Genomic DNA, 21,354 nt, shown 5'->3' with positions numbered 1-21,354 from the left:
TTTCAGGATTCTTCTTTCTATTGACCCTCTACCTGGAATACCCTTTCCTTTTCTCTTGAAATGCTGCATCTTTATCACAGCTTAACTCACATTGCACAACATCAGAAAACCTGCTCTGATGACTCAACCCATAGTTGTTTCTGTTTTTGTACAATTTACAGCCATATCATCCTATTTATGTAATAGTACTTATAGCCTTGAAATTATCATTTTATGTATTAATTTTTTGTTTCTCTCTACCTCTAAAAGAACAGGAATGAAGATTATCTTGATTACCAATGACTCCCTTGTGCCTTGACGATCATCTGGCATACAAATAAATATGTTGATGATGAAATGCTTTGAATGACTAATGTTGACTCTGCAATAGATGAGACATGATAGAGGCAATTACAGAGGGCTCCCTTGTGCTGTCAAGGGGGGAAAATCAATCTTATATGTCTTGTAAGGGTGTATTTGAGTTACAGTTAGGCCATAGCACCAAATATGTTGCAACAAAATTTGACAGTGATGGTCATCAAGAGATCAATTAAATTACTGAAATCCTGGAAGCCAAACCTATCTGCCTCCTCTTTATTTATCCCTCCACCCCAAAGGCCTATAGTCACTAAGAAGGAAAAGTTCTCATACTAATTAATAATAAATGAAAAATAAAGCAGCATTATCCTGAGCCTGTAAACATAAACAGAGCAAAAGACAAAGTTAAAACTCTCTGAATGAGGTGGGAATTGTTTAAGGGACCTCTAGAAAGAAATATTATTTGGGAGTAAATTTAGATTACTGTTAATGTATGGTTAGACTAAAGAGTAGATTATAAATCCAAGAATAGGAGCATAGACTTAGTGTTATAAAGTCCTTGTACAGAAAAGTGGCAGTGGCCCAAAGATAGCAATATTTATGCAGAGCAACCTGTCAGTTATAAATAAAATAAATTCCAAAGGGAGGAAGAGAGAAGGATACTTAAGATGCACAAATGATGTTCCCATACTTGCCAAGAATCTAGTTACATTTACTTTGATAAGTCTAAATTTTAATATTTCTTTGAGCTCCTTTGCCAACATAAATGATTGGGTTTGATAAAACTTAGAGAAAAAAATAAAAGTAGTAGGTATTCACAACTGTATAGACACCAGAGTAGCTGATGTGTTGGCCTAAATTGATTTTAGGACCAAATGAAAACCAAATGGCTTGTAAATATATTTTAAAAGTTAGCATGTGATAGAAAAAGCAGAACACTCTCCTAGTATTTTTAAGGTATTTCTCAATGGATGTCATCATCTAATGAACCTGATGAAATAGTCATGAAAATTGATTTTTTTTTCACTTTATTGTATTGCTTTTCTCTCTGATGGCTTTAGATGTGTCTCTTTATCATTAGCATGTGGAATCTACCCCACAATGTGTTTAATTGAGAAGTTTTGTTTGATCCTTATTTCTTTTAATTTTGTTTTGCATTAACTGAACTTTTACAACATGAAAATCATGCCATTATTACTTCAAACATTGGCTTTTAAAAAATTCTTCTATTAATTCCTTATGAAATTCCATTTAAATAAAAATTTAAACTTCTAGATGTCTTCTTTGTGCTTCTTCACTTCTCTTTGATACTTTCTAGAGTCAACTCATTATTCTTGGGAGTCATCCTATAAAGAGTCTATAAGCATTGAATTCACAAATATTAAGCAATTGTCCCCAAGGGAAATGCCTACATTCTATACATGAAAATGATTTTATTCTTTAGCTAGGTTCATTTTGTTATTTAACCAGACTGTAATGCATTTCTTGTTTTTATTTATTTCAACTAATTTTTTTATGATCACTAATTTATTTTTCTACAATGATAAATTTTGTTTAATAACTACTTACTTTTTGTGTCATGAGAATATTACTTTTATTTATCTCTTTGTAAATAGTAGCTATACTTATTTCAACTCCTCTTTATTTCTCTATTTTCTCTACATCATTAGGTCTAAATTCTTTGACTCATGAATTTGTTGCTTCCTCTTTTGGTGTTTCTCAGATGACAGCTGGTCCTTAGCCATGTATTGATCGTGTGTTCTCAGTTTTAACCACCTGATGACACCACGGTCTTCAGTGTAATCACCTTTTTGGTGATGCCATTAGTTTAGGTCTAACAGTGGTGACAGCCTTTGTCCATTGCTTTTCTGATATAAGAACATTTTATCTCATCTCTTTCAATGCAACTATGTATTAATATTTATTTATTTTTTAAACTCGATACAATATTTGTTTTAAACTGATAACCTACAATATGTTTTGAATAAGAGCCAGAAATTTTGGTGTGAATATTCATTCTACTATCTTGAAACTAGAAGCGGCATGGTGGTGTCAGAACTTGATTGGAGAAATAGCCATAGAAACAAAGTTTCTGACAGATGCTAGACCATAAAAAAAGTGTAGGCATAATCAAACAGTATCCCAGGACAAGTGAATGAATGTGCTGGACTCTGTCTCTTTCCTCCCTCTCATCTCTTGCCAGTGCCTTTTTTTGGACCAGATACAGTCATAAGCCAGAGAGTAGGTGAGCCCAGGAATGCAATTCAATGAATTTTTAGATCAGAGCCTACAAGAAAAGTTAAAAGGAGGAAAAGCAACACATCAAACTACTTTTAAGGACTAGTTTGCCAACATCCTATTTTACTATACACAATACAGTGTTTAATTGATTATGAACTTATAACCAAGGGTCAACTTCTTATGTTAGCTAAAATTATGTGCTTATTAGTATAATCTATACCTCTTACTTATGATATTTTCTTAGTTACTATTTTTCACTAACACAAATATCTTAATTCAGAATATATATTTATATATAAAGATATGATTTATATAAGTAAGTATATATTTCATTAATAAATACATTTTAATAAATCCTACACATAAACACACCATTATTTTATCTAAGAAGGTTTATATAAAGTCCACTAGTGAGCTACAAATCAGGAGATTGGGGCAGAGGATGCTACTGCTCTGAACAAAATTATTTATTTATTTTTCTTATTAGGTCTTCTTAGCACATCATTTCTTCTACTGTTTTAAAGACAAGAAATCAAAGAAGTTAAGCCATACATTTACTATGCTTAATAAACAGTGTTCTGATGTTTTAATTGATTCTAATCAGAATAGCCAGCATTAGCTATGTTAATACACCATTAGGAATACAATAAAACTATCATCAGGAATACAATCTACCAATTTGCTCATCATGGTTGAATACCAGCCAGCAGGTAGTAAATAAGGGCACCTCAAATACATATTGGTTGAAGTGTATTTAGTAGCTACTATGCAATTTTATTTTTTCCAGCTCTATACTTAATAGTGTGTCATCATTACATATTCTTGTTATTACTAAGTTTACCACAATTATTACTATGATAGATTATATAAAATATATAGGCACTGTGTTAGGGACTAGGAATATGAGATGAAAAATCATGGTCCTTGCCCTCAAAGAGTCATCATATAATTGAGGAAAAGGATGTGTAAATGAATAATTATATGCAGGACACTAGGTAAAGCTAAATTTGTTGATGAAATAGATGGCACAGAAGTAAGTCAGAGAGAATGTGATTAACTGTGTCCAAGAGTTATGTAGCTCATATACAAGTTATAGGCTCTCATATACAAGTTATAGGCTCTCATTTATACTCTGATCTCTTATTTTAAAATTCTTTAAAGTATAGTTCATAACTCCAAATCCAAATATTAGATTCAATCATGTAATATCATTTATTTCCCTATTAACATCTTTTGATGATCTCTCATGTGCTAAGCGCCAGCTGTATGTGCTAGTGGAAGAGACATAGATGAACAGCATATCCTTCTTGAAAACGTTGATAATATAGTGAAAAGGCAATATATAATCATACAGAAGGTATACAATATGATAAGAAATATAACAGTGAGACTAATGTAACAAATAACAAAGAAATAATCATAATAATACATAATAATATATAACAAAATATGAATGTGTGAGTTATATTTTTGTAGTGTTCGATCAATTATACACATTTCCTAATATTAACTTTATTTAATATTCAGAAATTGTCTCTGAGTTTGATGATGGTGTTTCTGTTTTGTTGACAAAGCAAAGTAAGTACAGAGGAGTTATATATATATATATATATATATATATATATATATATATATATATATATATATATATATGAAATAAATGAATGAGAAAATTCAGGGTCAGGACTCAAAAGGGAAATTGGTTATAAAATGAATTAGAGCTGTTGAGAAAGGTAGGGAAAGGCAAGTCAGGTTAATGGAAAAGAAAAGATTAGAAATAGGAATATGCAGAGCATATTAGTGAGCAGATGAGCTTGGCTAGGACATGCATATGAAAGAGAAATACTCATACACAAGCACATGAAATCCATAATATCAGCAATTACAAAAAATATGCAACAATAGAAAAATGATTGACTAAATTGCTGTTATTTATGATAGAATTCTAAGTATTTTAAAATGAAGTAAATAAATAGCTAAAGTCATAGTAATGATGAAAATAATTGAGTTTTATGTTACCATTTAAAAATAAGTTATAAATGTGTATAGTATAAAATCCAGAAAATATGAAAGGATTTGTAGTAAAAAGTAATAGTTTCTTTTAAGGCCCCCCCCCCCCCCAAGATGCACCATGATTATAGAAATAATTTCCATTCTGGCAAGAGAAAATTGCTGGCTCATCCAGGGTAAAGACGGCCCAATATAAGCACCCTGCCATAGGGTGCAGGGCTGGGTCCCACGAGGGGCATGGCTCTGTGCAGGGCTTGGCACTGGTTTCTGCTGCCTGGAACATTCAAGTGTGGGAATTCCATACTTGGTAGTGGGTGGTTCAGAAGCTTTGGAAGAAAATTTGTACTTTTGTTACCCCTTTACCTAGGGATGTCCCAGGGGAAGTTAAATTCCTCGCGTATCCAAACTTGCACAGGCATCAGAAAGACTGAATGGATTCGTCACACATGGTGGTGGCAGAAAAGCTGCAGATCAGAAAATAAGACATTTAGAGGGGCTAAAAGGCAGCGTTTTCAGGTTTCATCTGTGTGCAGCTGGCTGCTGGAGCAATGGCCAGAGAAAAAAGTTGAATTGAGAGGATATGAAGCAGGGCATGCAAATAATCTGATCCCATGACTTTTCAAGGAAATGGTCTTTGGGATGCTATTTTGCTTTCAGTAAAATCAAAGAGGCCATGGATGTAGAAGAATATGTCAAATACTAAGGCTAGGAATTAGTCTATTTATATCTAGGAAGAAATAAAAAAAGAACATTTTTATTTTTGAATAGCAAATATTTTATGCTCCTGAGTAGACACCTAATGTGCAAGTATTTTAAAGTCCTTGATACAGATTACTGAATAGTTTTAAAAGATTATCAAAATATTGTGTAAGAGTACCCATTTTATTGTATTTTTGATAACATTGGAAATAAACATTTTTAGTCTCACAGTTTAACAGTTGATAAATGCTACCATATTTTAAATTTGTTAATCCCTTGATTACTAGCATGGTTGTATTTTGAAAATGTATATACACTTATTCATCTCTTGGTGGCCAGTTCAGATCATTTGCCTATTTTAAATTGGACTTCTTTATATCCAAAAGCTTGTTATATCTAATACCTCTCTATATTAAGAAAAGTAATCTATTGTTCATCATATACATTGCAAATAATTCCCCACTTTTTCATTTGCCTTATAATATTATGTTTTTAACTATTCAACCCTTCTCTCTTTTTTCTGCCCTTTTTTTGTTGAAAACTGACATTTGAGTAATCTTTTTCAAACACACCTTTTTGGGTTTTCCCAGGCTTGTTATTGAAAGCTAAAAAAAGTCTGCCAGTCACAGTTGGTTGTCACTTGTCTCTACTTATCTGTTATAATCTCCATTTGTATAGTATCATTTTTTATTTTTGCAGTTAATGATAGAGATGGAAAGAGCTAAAAATTTTCCCCAAGGAGCAAATGGATAACAAAATTGCATTTTTTATTTTAATTTATCTCTTTTTAGTGACTCAAAACCATTTTATTTATCTCTCAAGTAATGTGAAATATCTAAGATCTTAGGTTTTTATTTTTCAAACAAGTAGTTTGCAACAGCAGCATCAGCATTGCATCCATGTCTGCAGACTCCCAGGCCCCATGCCAGACATGCATAATTAGGATGTGCCTTTTAGATCCTTTCAGGATCCACGTAAAGGTCCTACTAATGCATCCACCCATTATTGTTTGAGAAGCATCATTTTAGATCCTGTAGTCTAATTTCAGGAAGACATAAAACTACCCAATTACTTTACATTTCCTGAATTATGAGACTGATAACTATTGAAATTGTAGAATACCATAACAAAAATCTATATTATTTGTTAATTTTCTCCACCCTAATCCATTAGTTTAATTTTAAATAGCTGAAACATGAATTGACACCTGAGCTCTAGATCACTTTCATATTTGATAATCACCATTAAACTGAGATTTTCAGCACCATATAGAATAGTCAACAAAGAACATTCGAGAAAGAAGGAAGAAAATGTTTAATTTAGATATATATATTCTAAGGAATTATATATAACTTTATCATAATTACTTTAATTCATTCATTAAAACATATACTTACTATTTACTATTGTACAGATGTACAAGCTTTGTGCTAGGTGCTATTGAAGAAAGACAAAGAATACCAGGATAAATAGGATAATAGTACTGTTATCAATATTAAGTCCTTTCTGAAAGCTTGTAGTGTGCTGGACATTTTTCTGGTCACTTCTGCTCTGTAATCCTCAAAGCCACCATTTGAAATTAGTGTTATTATTAACTCAGTTGTGTATAATTTGCATCAAGGGGAGAAAAATTAAGCAAACTTCTCCAAGGTCACATAACTAGTGAGTAGTGGGGCTAGAGTTCCAGCCATGGTTGACCAAATCTTGAGTTCTTACATTATAGTTGAGTACCTGCTTTGATTCTATCAGCAGACAGCAGTTTGAAAAATTGGTATCATTTGTGTGCATTTTAGATTTGTTCTCTTTACAGTTTTAAATATGGATTTTGTATGTTTTTATTGGTATCAATGATTCATATCCAGTTTATTTCTAGTGTTTTCAAAAAGCATGAGGATATACACCATGAAGTCATAAAGCTGTGTACTTTGACCTTAAAGCTGGTGTGAGGCACATTATAAATGAATAGGGTGAGTAGTGTTGGAGAGAAATTGCTGGCTTCCTACTTCTTCCCTTTCAAAGCAAAACTGTGGATAACAACTTGCTACTTTACATTGTAGAAGGCATAGTCCATATATGGGACTGAAAGCAAGGGTTATTGTTTCTTTTATTTTTAAATATATTATAGCATATATTTTGTTGCATATGCTATTGCAGTTGTTTCAATGCTTCCCCCTTTGCTCCCCTCCACTCAGCATCCCCCTCCACTCCCTCAGGCAATCCCCACACTGTTGTCCATGTCTGTGGGTCATGAGTATATTCTGTGTCTATAACTCTGTTTCTGTTTTGCTTGTTTATTTTGCTTTTTAGATTCAATTGTTGATATGCATGTGTTTATTCCCATTTTATTGTTCATATTTTCTTCTCCTGCCCTCCCCCATCTTATCCCCCTCCTTCTTACCCTCTCCCTCCTCCTCCTTAATGAAGAGCCTTTAACATTCCATGTAGTACTAGTTTGATGGTGATGAACTCCTTTAGCTATTTCTTGTCTGGGGAACTCTATCTGTCCTTTGATTCTAAATTATAGCTTTTCTGGGTACAGTAATCTTGGCTGTATGTCCTTGCTTTTCATCACTTTGAATATTTCTTGCCAGTCTCTTCTAGACTGCAGTTTCTTTTGGGAAATCAGCTGTCTTATGGAAGCTCCCTTGTAGGTGATTGCTTTTCTCTTGCTGCATTTAGGAATCTCTCTTTGTATTGAACTTTTGGTATTTTAATTATGATGTGTCTTGGTGTAAGCCTCTTTGGGTTCATCTTGTCTGGGACTCTGCACTTCCTGGACATGTACATCTATTTCCTTCACCATGTTAGGGAAGTTTTCTGCCTTTTTTTATTCAGATAGGTTTCCAATTTCTTGCCCTCTCTCTTCTCCTTTTGGCACCCCTCATGATGTGAATGTTGATATTCTTGAAGTTGTCCCAGGCTTCTTACACTATCCTCTTTGGATTTTTGGATTCTTTTCTTTTTGCTTTTCTGATTGGTTGTAAGAATAAAATTATTTACTGAGAGAGAAGGAAATATTCCTTATGTCTGTGTTATGTGTGTATATTAAAATAAAAGATGAGTTATATAAAATATTTTATTAAAACTATTTTCAAAATGTATAGTAAAACAAATGTAACTGTGGAGAACAGTTAAGTAAATTTGGTTAAAATACAAATGTCATGTGATCCTGTACATGAGGTAGCCTCTTTGGTTTACTATGATTCTGTGATAGTTCACCTCTTTATTCTAAACAAGATATACAAAGAGTATGGAATATTTGCAATACAAATGACTTAGTAATTGTATGTAAGTTATTTCTGAAGGCATGACACATTTTCTTTCAAATTTCAGTAGTGGGAAGGATGTGAAAGCATACTGGCAGTTGACTTCATTCCAGAAAAACTCCAATTGACTCATTCTCCTTAATTGCTTAATCTGAACAATTTCTCCACAGCAGTTTCAAAAATATGGTGCTGAGATTTTTTCTTAAGGATAAAAACAAGTTTTAACAGTCTATTCTAGTTGCACAAATTAGGATAAAGGGAATGTAAGCTGCATTGTGCAATAACAACCAATGATACATCTTTGAAACAAGCATTCTCAGTGGAAGAAATATCTCCCTCAACAGGGCAAAAATTGATTCTTGGGGGAGAAAAAACTATCTAACTCTTTTGTATGTAAATCACAGATATGCATACAGTACATCAACAATACATAGTACATCTGTGGTGTTTAAATTTCATGGGAAGGAGTTATGGACAAATTTCTAGAATGGTGATAATAATAATAAAGATCGAAAAACATTGCTTTAAAACATATCTCTTATATTTCAGCCAACAAGTCCCTCACCAATTACTGCCACAAGGTGAAGAGCATATACTGTGCTCCCTTCTCAGCAGTGCTCCTCCTGAAAGCCAGGAATTAAATATATCACCTGCTACTGCACTTTAGTAAGGATCTGAATACAAAATTATAGGCAATAAGAAACCCAACCCTTTTCCCTTTCCTAGGTCCTGCTTTACTTTTCAGATGACTGTTAAGACAGTTGTATGTGTTCCATGTCAAGAGGCCAAGATGTGTGCTCACTGAGTCAGAGAAAAGATACAAAGGTATATACAGAGGTCCTCCATACATTAATCCCATTACTAACCTTTATATCTCTTCTATTAGTTTCACACACAGCAATCAAGTATAAAAGATTAAAACAGAAAGAACCTGTTGACTTATTCCTTGGTGGCACTCAGCATGTTGCAGAACTTGAGGATTTTATAAAGGGCCTGCCTGGGAGGATTGTGTTTCACCAGGTCCCTCCTCTGACCTTGCACTCTGGTGTGATGGCACTGCCCATCCTTCACCCCAGGAAGCCCTGCTCACTGCAGAACCTGTCTTTTTCATCTCCCATACTCACCAAAGGATATGATATCACTTTATTATAACATATAAATTGTATTCAATATTTACTCTTTCCAAGGGGTATGAGCATTATAATATTAGCCTTTAAGTAATTATGAAATGAATAGTGCTTTTTTCCTGTTAAAAATATTTCAGACATTATGAAGTGAACTGTTTTCTGGAGAGCTCCTAGTATACCTGAAATAATTTTATGTAGACTAGTTTCTATTCTTTAATTTGCCTTAGTGTAATGCCAAGCTAGCTTTTAAGAATTATTTCCCTATCTAGCCGGTAGTCTAACACCTACAAATTATTGAAGGATAAAGCATAGTGCATTTTTCTTTTTATTTTCATCTTTCTTAAGTTGATTTCTTATCTCTCCTTTAGTCCTCTGGAATCTTTTCCCTCCATTTTTAAAAAATAATTTTCTCTACTGTCTTCTTTTGAAAAGGGATTTTGGAATTCATATTTTATCTCAATCAATAAAGAGTTAGGGCCTGAACTCTGGGTAACTCCATTCTTATATTTCCAGTTTTGATAAGTGAAATGTTGGAATAACCCCTGTTACTCATTAACATTTAGATTAAATATCTATATATGGGGAGAAAGCCCTTCTTATAGGTGAGAGCTGAAGCATAGAAGCCTGTTTTCCTTCTAAATCTTTATTTGTTCACTTGCCTTATTGCCCTCTCCCTTTATGTCACTTTGAATTGTCCAAGTCTCACATTCAATGTTACTAATACTCCAGTTTAGTTCTTGTAATACTAAAATTCCAGTTTAGTTCTTTTCATGTAACATTTATAATGAAAAGGAAATTCTATTTTAAAATTCAATAAAAATAATGCTTGGAAAGAGGATAGATTTGGAAAACTTAACATTGTTAAGATGACAATACTCTCCAAGTTCAACTCAATGCCTATAAGAATCACAACTAGCTTCTTTGTTAAAAATTAACAAATTGATCCTAAAATTCATATGAAATTGCAAAGCATCCAAAGTAACCAAAACAATCTGGAAAAATCAAAATAGAGTCAGATGATTCATACTCTCTGAGTTCAAAACTTACTGCAAAGTGACAGAGGTAAAGACTGTGTGGTCCTGGTATAAGGTAGGTATAGATCAGTGGAATAGAATTGAGAGTTCAGAAATAAACCCGTGTTTATGGCCCACTGGTGTTCAACAAGAGTGCCAAGATCATTCAGTGAAAGATAGAAGGTATTTTTCAACAAATAGTGCTGAGACAAGTGGATAGCCACATGCAAAAGAATGAAATTGAACTCTTACCTCATACCAAAAAAAAAATTAACTCAAAATGGATCAAAGACCTAAATGTAAAAGAACAGAATAATATTCTTAGAGGAAAAATAGGGGCAAATCTGTATGTTGTGGGGTTTGTTATATATTTTTTTTATATTCGACATCAAAGGCATAAGCAATACAAGAAAAACAGACCATCAAATTTCGCAAAAATCAAAAACTTTTTTTTGCTTCAAAAGACACTATCTATAGAGTGAAAAGACAACCCCCAGAATGGGAGAAACATTTTGCATATCATTCTATTTGAAGGGACTTGCATCCTGAATATATAAAGAACTCTTGCAACTAAATAATAAAAATGACACAAATTAAAAATGAGTGAAGGATCTGAATAAACATGTCTCCTAATAAGATATAGAAATGGCCAAAAAACACCTGAAAAATGTTTTGACATCATTAATTGTCAGGGAAATCTAACTCAAAATTACAAGATACCACATCACATCCGCTTGGATAACTATAATGAAAAAGACACTTAACAAGTGTCAACAGAGATGTAAAGAAATTGGAACCCTCAAGAACTGCTTGTGGGAATCTGAAATGATGCAATCACTTGGAAAACAGTCTGATGGTTTATAAAATAATTATACATAGAGTTAACACATGATTTAGCAATTCTGCTTCTAGCGATATACTCAAGAGAAATGAAAACACATGTCCACACAAAATCTTATATATGAATGTTTATAGCAGCATTATTCATAATATCTAAAAGTGAGAAACAACCCAAATATCCATTAATGTGTGAATGGATAAACAAAATGTGGTATACCCACACAACAGGATATTTATTCTTTGACCATAAGAGGAAATGAAGTACTGACACATGATACAACATAAATGAATTTTAGGAACATTGTACTAAGTTTACAAAGCCAGACACAAAAGGTCACATATTGCACGGTGCCATTTGTGTGAAATGTCACAGTAGGGAAATATATAGGCACTAATAAGTGGTTGTTTGTGGCAGGGACTGTATGGGAGAAGAGAAAAATGACAGCGGAAGGGTATAAGATTTCTATTTGTGGTGATTAAAATGTTATAAAATTGGCTGTGGAGGTGGTTTCACATGTCTGTGAATGTATTGAAGCCACTGACTTGTACATCTTGAATGTTTTAATTGTTGTAAGTGAATTATATCTGTGAATAAATTTGTTTTCATAAAAAATGCAATAAGAGGCAGTTTTTTCACAGTTAGATACAATGTGGAATCTAAAATCATTTCAATAAACATTTCTCACTTTGTGTCATAAGATCTATTGGTCTATCTAGAGCTCTGAATGGATGTTTTTACCTTTGTATGATTCTGATCTTGCAGACACCCCAAAAAGACCAAATGAAGAATTGCTATGTAGTGTACAGAATTTGTACTTCAGAGAGGTGCAGTTTGGCTAAAAAAAAAAAAAAGAGCCTGCCCCAAATCTTGTGAACTTTTGGAATAAATTCTCTCTGGCTTGGTTCAAAGTAATATATAATCATGTTTTAGAGCACATAAACATTTACATTTCCATTGGTCTAGTAATAACAGTGGCAAATGCATGTCAGGTCAATTAAAGAGAGGAGTGGGACTGGAAAGAAGATTTGGGGGACAAATAATTGTGTGCTTTTATAGAAATTATGAGGGCACATTTGAGATGAAGCATTTACTAGCATGCAAAAACTGTATACAGGTTACTTTGGAAATCTGACTCTGATAAGTAATGTTAGAGTAAGGAACGCTGGGTACAGTGTAATTCTACAGGCAGAGCCCAGCAAGCTTCAAGTTCATCTTCACTAGGCACAGAGAAAATAGTTTCCTCAAGTAATGAAGAAATGATTTGGGACAAAAGTCCATAGTCTTGTCATAAATGAGTATTTTTTCTTACCCCTGAAGCAGCAATACACAGTTCTTACTTATTACTAAAGCTTAAATTAAGGGTACATTTTGGGCAATTTTTAATATAGTGAATTATCTACTTTTAAGTGTGAACAGTCATGAGCACAACAAAATTGGTATATAAGTACATTTCTGGAGCAGACAGGGCAAGGCATGGGTGGTGTAAGAGAGATGTGAAAGTGCAGGGGAAACCTAGTGTCCCAGGTGCCAGTACTCTCCTGTTTCTAAGCTGACCTTAGTAATGTTTGATCATATTTATTTACTCTTTCAAGGGAATCTATACTACTTGAAACTAGGCTTTCAAAACACATTTAAACTCATCTTTAGTTTATGTGCTTGTTTGATCCTGGCACAAATGACTTAAAGGTTAATTTACATTTTCATCTTGTCACTTGAATTTATTTCTGAATGAGTCATTCTTTCAACAAATATTTCTGAACTACTTTGAGAATGTTACTATAAACAGCAAACTTGCTCTTCTTCCCTTAATAAAACATACTTGTAAAACTTTTAGGATAAGAGTATAAATGTATGTATATATCTATACCTATACCTATGTCTATCTATATCTATATCATCTATATCTATATCATCTATATCTATATCTATATCTATATCATCTATCACAAATATATGTGCAAAACATTTTTAACTTCAAAGATACTTGCTAGATAAAACAAGGATATTTTATTGAAAAGGTACAATACACTGCCTTCTTTCTAGAACACATAAACACACTAACACACTGATTTTTATAAAATAACTTTTAGTATGAGATTATACTAATAACTTTTAGTATGCAATTCAGACCACTTATAAAAATTTTTAATTATTAGTTAAAGATATTTATTATATACAGCTCTCATTTATAAAGGTGAAGATCATAGCTTAGGCCAAAAGTCTAATACAATTACCTTTCAAAACTGATTCATATTCAACTTTGGTTATTTCAAATAAAGAAACTGATTTCAATTTTGAAAGGCTGGAAGTATTTTTTTAATGTCTATTAGTCTTAATTTCTTATTTGAACTCCACATTCTGGCTTTCATGACTCAACAGCTAGATTCACCAACTCTAACTTTGCTTCTAGCTTTTATATTCAATACTTGTGAAGACAAAATGAAGATACAAGTCTTAAATTTAAACAACAAAAACAAATAAAAAATAGGTTAAATGTGTTTTTTACAATTACCCTTTTCTGAAGAGTGAATTTATTGGAAAGTGGGACTGAATGTGCTATTATAGATATGATGTATTACTATTTTTAAGAGTGCTTCAAGAATGAAATTTTAGGTTTTCATGGATATTATTTTTTAGAAGTGTGCATTTGGCTTGCTTACTTATCTGCTTAGTCAGATGATAATATTAAAGTGACATTGTAAGGTTTTGATATCAAGATTTTAATTAAAAATATAGATACTTCAGGAGTTAGAATAATTTCTTTTTCTTTAGTGTACATAGTCAAAACTAAAAGGAGAGAACTGCATAACAGATTCTTGGTTAGTGAAATGTCAGACAGAACTGTACACACCAAACACTAGCAGTAACTGTCGCTGAAGAAGTGATGAGCACTGTAAAATTTTGTATGTCCCTTTTGTTTGTTTCTTTGATATATGCCCATTATATCACATAAGTTTATAAAATGAAATATAAAATAGATTCATAAAATCGTAGAATGCAGATCTGGAACCTCCATAATTTTAATCATGGAAACTCTGGACTTATTAGTCAATATTAAATCTCTTTATCCACATTTTACTCAGACAAATTTATGGAATTGTGAATTTCTTTACACAGATGTGTGATTTTACAACCTTATTAGGGTGGTGCACAACAGGGTGACAAGTTGAATTTCTTCTAATGAAAACCTCTCCTGACCTTTTTGTTTTTATCTTATGAGGTAAACAATTGTAAAGTGATATGAATTAATACATTGCCCTTTGGTAGCTATGTTATTGATGTCTCTTAAATATTGTTTTGTCATTTATGGAGGAAATAAAATACTATTTCAGTTCTCTTTTCCTGTTTTCCCATTAAATGATTAGATTAGCCTTCACTCAAATATGCTTATCAGTTTCAAGTTGAAGAGTTGTTTAGACTAGTTAGTGAGTTTATGCATTGAAATTGTGGAACCACAGCTGATGAAACTCTTGCCTCTGAAGATGCATGCAAGAAAATATGTCCAAGGTTGTTCCATAAATAGTAAATCTATTTCCTGCACAGTATTTAATAGGAGCTTAAAATGAACCTTTAGAGGGCTGTGTAGATTGAGCAACAGGAAATTTTAACCAAGTCATTAATAGCTAATGATGTGATATGCAAGCACATATCCACAGTAGGTCATAGGAATAAGAGGAGAGAAAGGACAGATCAAAGCAAGGGGATGGAGCAGCTTTTATTGAAGCAAATTCTTCTTGTTTCATATATTTGTTATTACAATGGTAAACATAATTTACTGGCTCAATGACTTTTCTTTTGGTTTGTTTACACATACATATAAAGTCTGTCCAGAAAGTATACAGCCGTGTAGTATGAAAAATAGAGATATTTATTGAAGATACAAGATACAAGAACCATTGTACACAGGACAATGATGCCTCAGTCTCTTTCAGAGTAGGCACCTTGGGACATCACACAATTCTCCCAGTCACCATCAGCTGCCCCATCATATTTTCTTGAATTTCATCACCATTCTGAAGTCTCTTCCCTTTCAAAGGTGATTTTAGTTTTGGGAAAAACCAGAACTCACAAGGCACCAAATTTGGGCTGTAGGGGTGCTGAGTCACCTGGGTGATTTGATGTTTTGCCAAAACACTCTGTATGAGATGTGATGCATGAGAAGATGTGTTGTTGTGATGAAGCTGCCACTCACCAGTTACCCATAGCTATGGCTTTCTGAATCATCTGAATAATTTTTGCAGAGGAATGTTCAAGTTTAATGCAAAATTTGATGCAGATTCATTGCTCTACTTGCTCAGTCATTTTGAATGTGACAGCCACATAGTATACATGTGCACACTCAATGGCATCTACAACTCTCAGTGACTAGTACAGTAAAGTCGTCATTGTTCATTCACGTACATTCTAGTCCATTCTTCCTGGCTGCCAGGTTATATTGATGTTATGCAAACCATTCTCATTATATTAACAATGATTGGACTTTTCCTTGACAGACTTGTACATGTATGTTATATGTATTATATAGTGCATATAATAATTTTTATAATATATAATAATATATCATTTCTAAGAAACATTTATTGTTGAATTTATTGTTGTTTCCCTCTCTTATTATTTTAAATAAATATAAGATGTCTTAAGTATTCTTCTTATCACTTGAGGCAAGCAAATAAATACGTATTTAAATGTACTCTACTAAGTAGTGCAAATCTGATAAACAACTTCTGTCCTGACAGAATACACAGAGAACTCTCAAAACTCAATACTATTAAAATAAACAATAAAAAAGTCATAAAGTTTGAAAAGACATTTACCAGAGGAGATAATATAAGCACATGAAAATAAGTTTAATATCATTTTCTGTTGGGGAAATGCAGATTAAAATCACAATGAGATATCATTAGACACTTATTAGCATGCTTAAAATTTAAAAGATTGATCAAGTGTTAAGAAAGTTGTAGCGGAAATAGAACTCACATACACTGCTGTTGGGAATGTAAAATAGTACAACCATTTTGTAAATCAGTTTCTCAGTTTTTAAAGATATTAAACCTACACTTACTATATGAGTCACTGTTAGGTGTTTAGCCTACACAAAATGCAAGTTTATGTTTATACAAATCCTTGTACAAGACTGTACACATTAGCTTTACTTTAAATAGAATATGCATCAAACATGCTTCAACAAATGGATGTGTAGACAAATCATAGTAAATCCCTCCAAGTGAATACTACTCTTTAACAGAAAGTAATAAATATTAATATCTACAACAAATTGGATTAATACCACAATAATTATTCCAAGGGCAAAACACACAATAGTGTGTACTATATGATTCTGTTTATATAAAATCTGTAAAATGCCAGTGAGTCTATATAAATCAGATCATTGCTTGCCTGGGGACATGGGTGAGGGACATAAGAAGGAGCAGGGGTGAAGGATAACAAAGGGACACTAAGATTTTTGAGAATAATTAATATGACTGTGTTGGTGGTTTATGAATGAATATACAGGTCAACAGTAATCAAATTATATACTTACAAGTGTCCAAATTACTGTATGTTAATTATATCTTAGTAAATTTTTAAAAAATGTTCCCGTCTTAATCCTACAAAAATGAATTCTTATGAATAAACACATCTAGACAATGAATCAAAGGCCTGGAAGAGATCAGATGCTCTCAGGTTTAGACTTTGTTTTCAGGTTGACTTGCATGGAGACTACATTAAAGGTAACTCCTCCTCTTGCTACCTCTCCCCTCTTTCTCTTTTTCTTCCACCTGCCTTTCTCCTCTTCTTGTTTCTCATTATCTTTCTGCTCCTCCTCTTCTTTTCTCCTCCCTGCCTCCTCTTTCTCATCCTTCTTAATCTAAAATGTTGTATATTTAACCTCTCATATAGCCCTTAGTGACATTCCTTTAAAAAAAAATTCAGCATAATAAACATTGCTTACAGACATACTTGTGTTTCTTGGATTTCTGCAGCCATACGGACTTTCTTGCATCTGGTGTAGTGGCACATCAGATCCAAATCAAAATACTAAAACTTATCACTGTTGGATTTCAGCTTAAACATTACATTTTCGGGGAGAGCTTTTTCACCTCCTGTTTTCTGGTACCACTGAACCCTGTAGTACATCTAGTATATAATACTCTCTAGTCTTTACTGTAATTATTTCTTAAGTATCAGTCTTCTTTTTTGATTGGTAAGATCTTGAGAGCAGGAACCATGTTTCTTTCTCTATTCCCTGTATGTTATAAAATAAACACTAATAACTTTATTTGAATGAACTGAAGGGACACCTATTAGATTAGAACAGTCTAACCTAGACATCATCTAAAGTAAATTATAAGCAGAAACACACAGAAAAATCTTTCTAGTTCAATATTCACATAAATAGGCAATTTAGTCAGGGAATGAAGAAATAGTTACTTAAATTTGGCCATGAGGAATACCAAGAAGGAACATTTTATCATTTCTTAAGTTATGCATGTATAGATGAAGGGCTAAATTTTACATATGAAAGCAAGGGAAAAGTGCTAATAAATGTAGTAAACACACCCATCAGAACACCTAGAGATCACTTAGGCTCAGAATGGTCAGAATTCACTAGAAGACCACAGAAGGAAGTGGAATGTGAAATACTCTGAAAAATGAGTATCAGGAAAGTTGAGTTTTGGTCACTAGTTTCAGAAACTCAAATACAGAGGTTTAAACATAAGAGTGAAACTGAAGCCAGGTATGGCTGCCTATTGCAGTGAAAGCCAAACTCATGAGACAGGTGCTGGTGAGAAAGAAAGTGATTTATTTGAGTGTTTGCATCTCGACAAGGTGGAAAGACAACTGTCCTCAAAAACCCATCTTGACATCTCTAGTCAAGCCAGCAATTCTTATAGGGAGTTGGTGGGACTTTGGGAGGGAGAAACTTTCCAGGGGGACTGTGGGCATGCATGTGCTAGTGAGAGAGAAGTGGGGATAAGGAGGGGTGGCTGAAAGGGAAGACATCCAGCTCCTGCCTGGTTCTACTCCTTTCTTTTGTTCTGGCGCTATCTCTCAATTTGCATTAGCATTCCTCCTTTCCTGGACACCTGTGGCTTGCAACTGCAACAAGAACTAAGGTACAAAATTATTACTCTGATTACTAACAATTTAATGCAGGCAGAAGTTTTTATGAGGAAGGAGGAGAGGGAACGCAGAACAAAGAGTTTGGGGGAGGGCTTGTGGTTGTGCAGACAGTGTCCTTGATGGTCCCAATATGGATCTTATGGTCAGTGTCCTGGAGTCGGCCAGTTGGTCTTTGTCAGCTTAGAGGGAGTCTTGGGTAAGGCTGTTTCTTAGATTTACACAGGAATTGAACCTGTTGATTCTAGTAAAGTATGTGTAGAAAAGAAACTTTTAACATGAAAACTCAAGCTTTGAGAGAAAAAGAAAGTTAGGATAACAAGCTGGGCCTAATATTTAGTAAGATTAATATGGGTAGCTTTATATAAGTATAGTGTGCTCACTTCCCCATTATGAGTTTGTGGTCTTAGCTGAAAGAAGTTTCAAAGTTTTGACACGTGTGTTTGGAGTTATGGATCAAATTCTGTTTCATGAAATTATCAAATACCATAATTTCTGTTTTCTTTTCATCTACACACATTATTTCCATCTTTAAATTTATTTCATGGTGTGAAGTGACTGCTGGAGATCCAGTCATTCTATTGAACTCTAAAAAGCACTAGGAGTTAAGCTGAATGGGAACACTGTTTTTACTATTTTACTCTCTGTTCCATCTTTAGTATATAAAACAATGCCTAGAACAGAATGAAAGAAAGAAGAATAGAAGAAGAAAATTCAGGACAGCAAAAGGGATACATTTTGCAGTTGAATCTAATGCCTTTATGTAACTGTTATTTAAAGAGCTATAATTGACATCCCACACTACACTTCCGCTAACATCTAACTGGACTGAATTTAGTCTCATGGCCACATCTAGCTACAGAGGGAGTTGGGAGATGTAGTAATTACACTAGGTGACAAAGTTGTTAGACAAAATGTGCCAATGTGGAAGGGGAAAATGGACATTAGGAAGCCCTCAGAAGTCCTTACTTTATGTAGATAGAAATGAGAAATAACATTTGAAGACAAGTTTACTTCAGATTTTGAAGGGCCTGAGTGCCAAGCTAAGGAGTTGTGTTTTTATTATTGTAACTACTAAAAATTCTTTCCAATTCCTTTTTTCTTTTGGTGGGGGGAATAAACTAAAGAAAATGATGTTTTCAGAATATTACTCTTGTTCTGCATAACATGAGCTTGGAAGTTGCCATTCCATCCTAATAACAAGTGAAAAGCTAAACAGACTGAAAAATAAACTCTAGGATCCACAGACAAGCGGAATACATAGAAAAACTGCTGCCTCCCAAGATTAGAGGGACAGAGAGATGAGCACAGGAAGTCACAGTTTACCAGAGCAGAGAGGTCAGGAACAGAAACCAGCGCATCAACCAGTGCTGTGGTAGGAACACCTGAACTGGAATTGATGAATTGCTGGAGACCCAGTTTGTACATGTCTGATAGTTAAAAACTCCAGGGGGACCGAGTCATAGGTAACTGCCAAGATATTATGAGACTTACCTCTAGGAGCTTGACAAGATTTCCACAGTAAGTATCTGAGAAAAATCCCCTCTGCTTCCTGCAGGCGGAGGGAAAAACAAACCTTTTTGCAACACACCAGAGTACTCTATTTTTCTTAAAGAGACTTCCTCTTAGGAGAAACTAGTTAACCAGAGCCTAACCTCCTGGAAACTTAGTAGAACCTGGTAGAAACAGAGGAAGAAAAATACCCAACTCTAGCCCACTCTGGCCTTCTTGTCCCACCTGGAGGTAGAAGAGAAACAAGCTCTTTAAGTTTACATTCCAAAGGCTGAGGCTCAATTGTAAGACTATAGAAGGCTTCTTTTTCCCTCATACCTTACCACAAATTTACTAAAGGCCTATTTACCTACTGAATGCTTCTGTCCAGCATACCATGCCTGGCTGTCAAGAAAAATTACAAGGCAACCCAAAAGCAAAAACTCAATTGCAGGAGAAAAAGCAAGCATCAGAACCACACATAGTAGAGTGTTGGAATTATCAGACTGGGAATTTAAAAGAACTATGATGAATAGTTCTTATGATTAATAAAGCCTATTATGCTACAGGCTCTAGGAGTAAGGTAGATAGCATGCAAAAACAGAAGGCAAAAAAAAAAAACCACATCACACAATGGTTGAAGACAAAAATACAACAAAGAACAAGAGCAACACATAGACAACAGTAACAAATATGGTATATAGTAATCAAAGATATCAATAATCACTTTGAATTTAAATGTACCAATTAAAAAATTATCAGAGTGGAAAAAAAACAACAAGACCCAGTTTATGTTACCTACAAGAAACCCACTTTAAATTTAAAGATACATATATGTTAAAAGTAAATGGGTGGGGAAAAATAGACCATGCTTACACTCAAAAACAAAGCAGTATTAGCTATAATCATTTCACACACAACAAACTTGAAAGGAAGGTAAGTTATCAGGGATAAAGAGGGGCATTAAATAATGAAAAATTATTTGCATCTCTAAGAAGATACAAGATTTTTTAACATGTATGCATCTAATAACAGAACATAACATTTTGTGAGGCAAAAGCTGATAGAACTGCAAGGAAACATAGGTGAATCTTTTATCATGTTTGAAGACTTCAATACTTCTCTGTCAGAAATGGACAGATCCAGCCTTGGCCGGTGTGGCTCAGTTTGGGCATTGTTTTGCAAAGTGAAAGGTCACTTGTTTGATTCTTGGTCAGGGCACATGCCTGAGTTGCAGGTTTGGTCCG

This window comes from Phyllostomus hastatus, unplaced genomic scaffold (assembly GCF_019186645.2).
Source record: "Phyllostomus hastatus isolate PE091 unplaced genomic scaffold, TTU_PhHast_1.1 phas_scaffold_78, whole genome shotgun sequence".
NCBI lineage: Eukaryota > Metazoa > Chordata > Mammalia > Chiroptera > Phyllostomidae > Phyllostomus > Phyllostomus hastatus.
The sequence above is the reverse complement of the archived record's forward strand: the minus strand, read 5'-3'. Positions refer to the sequence as shown.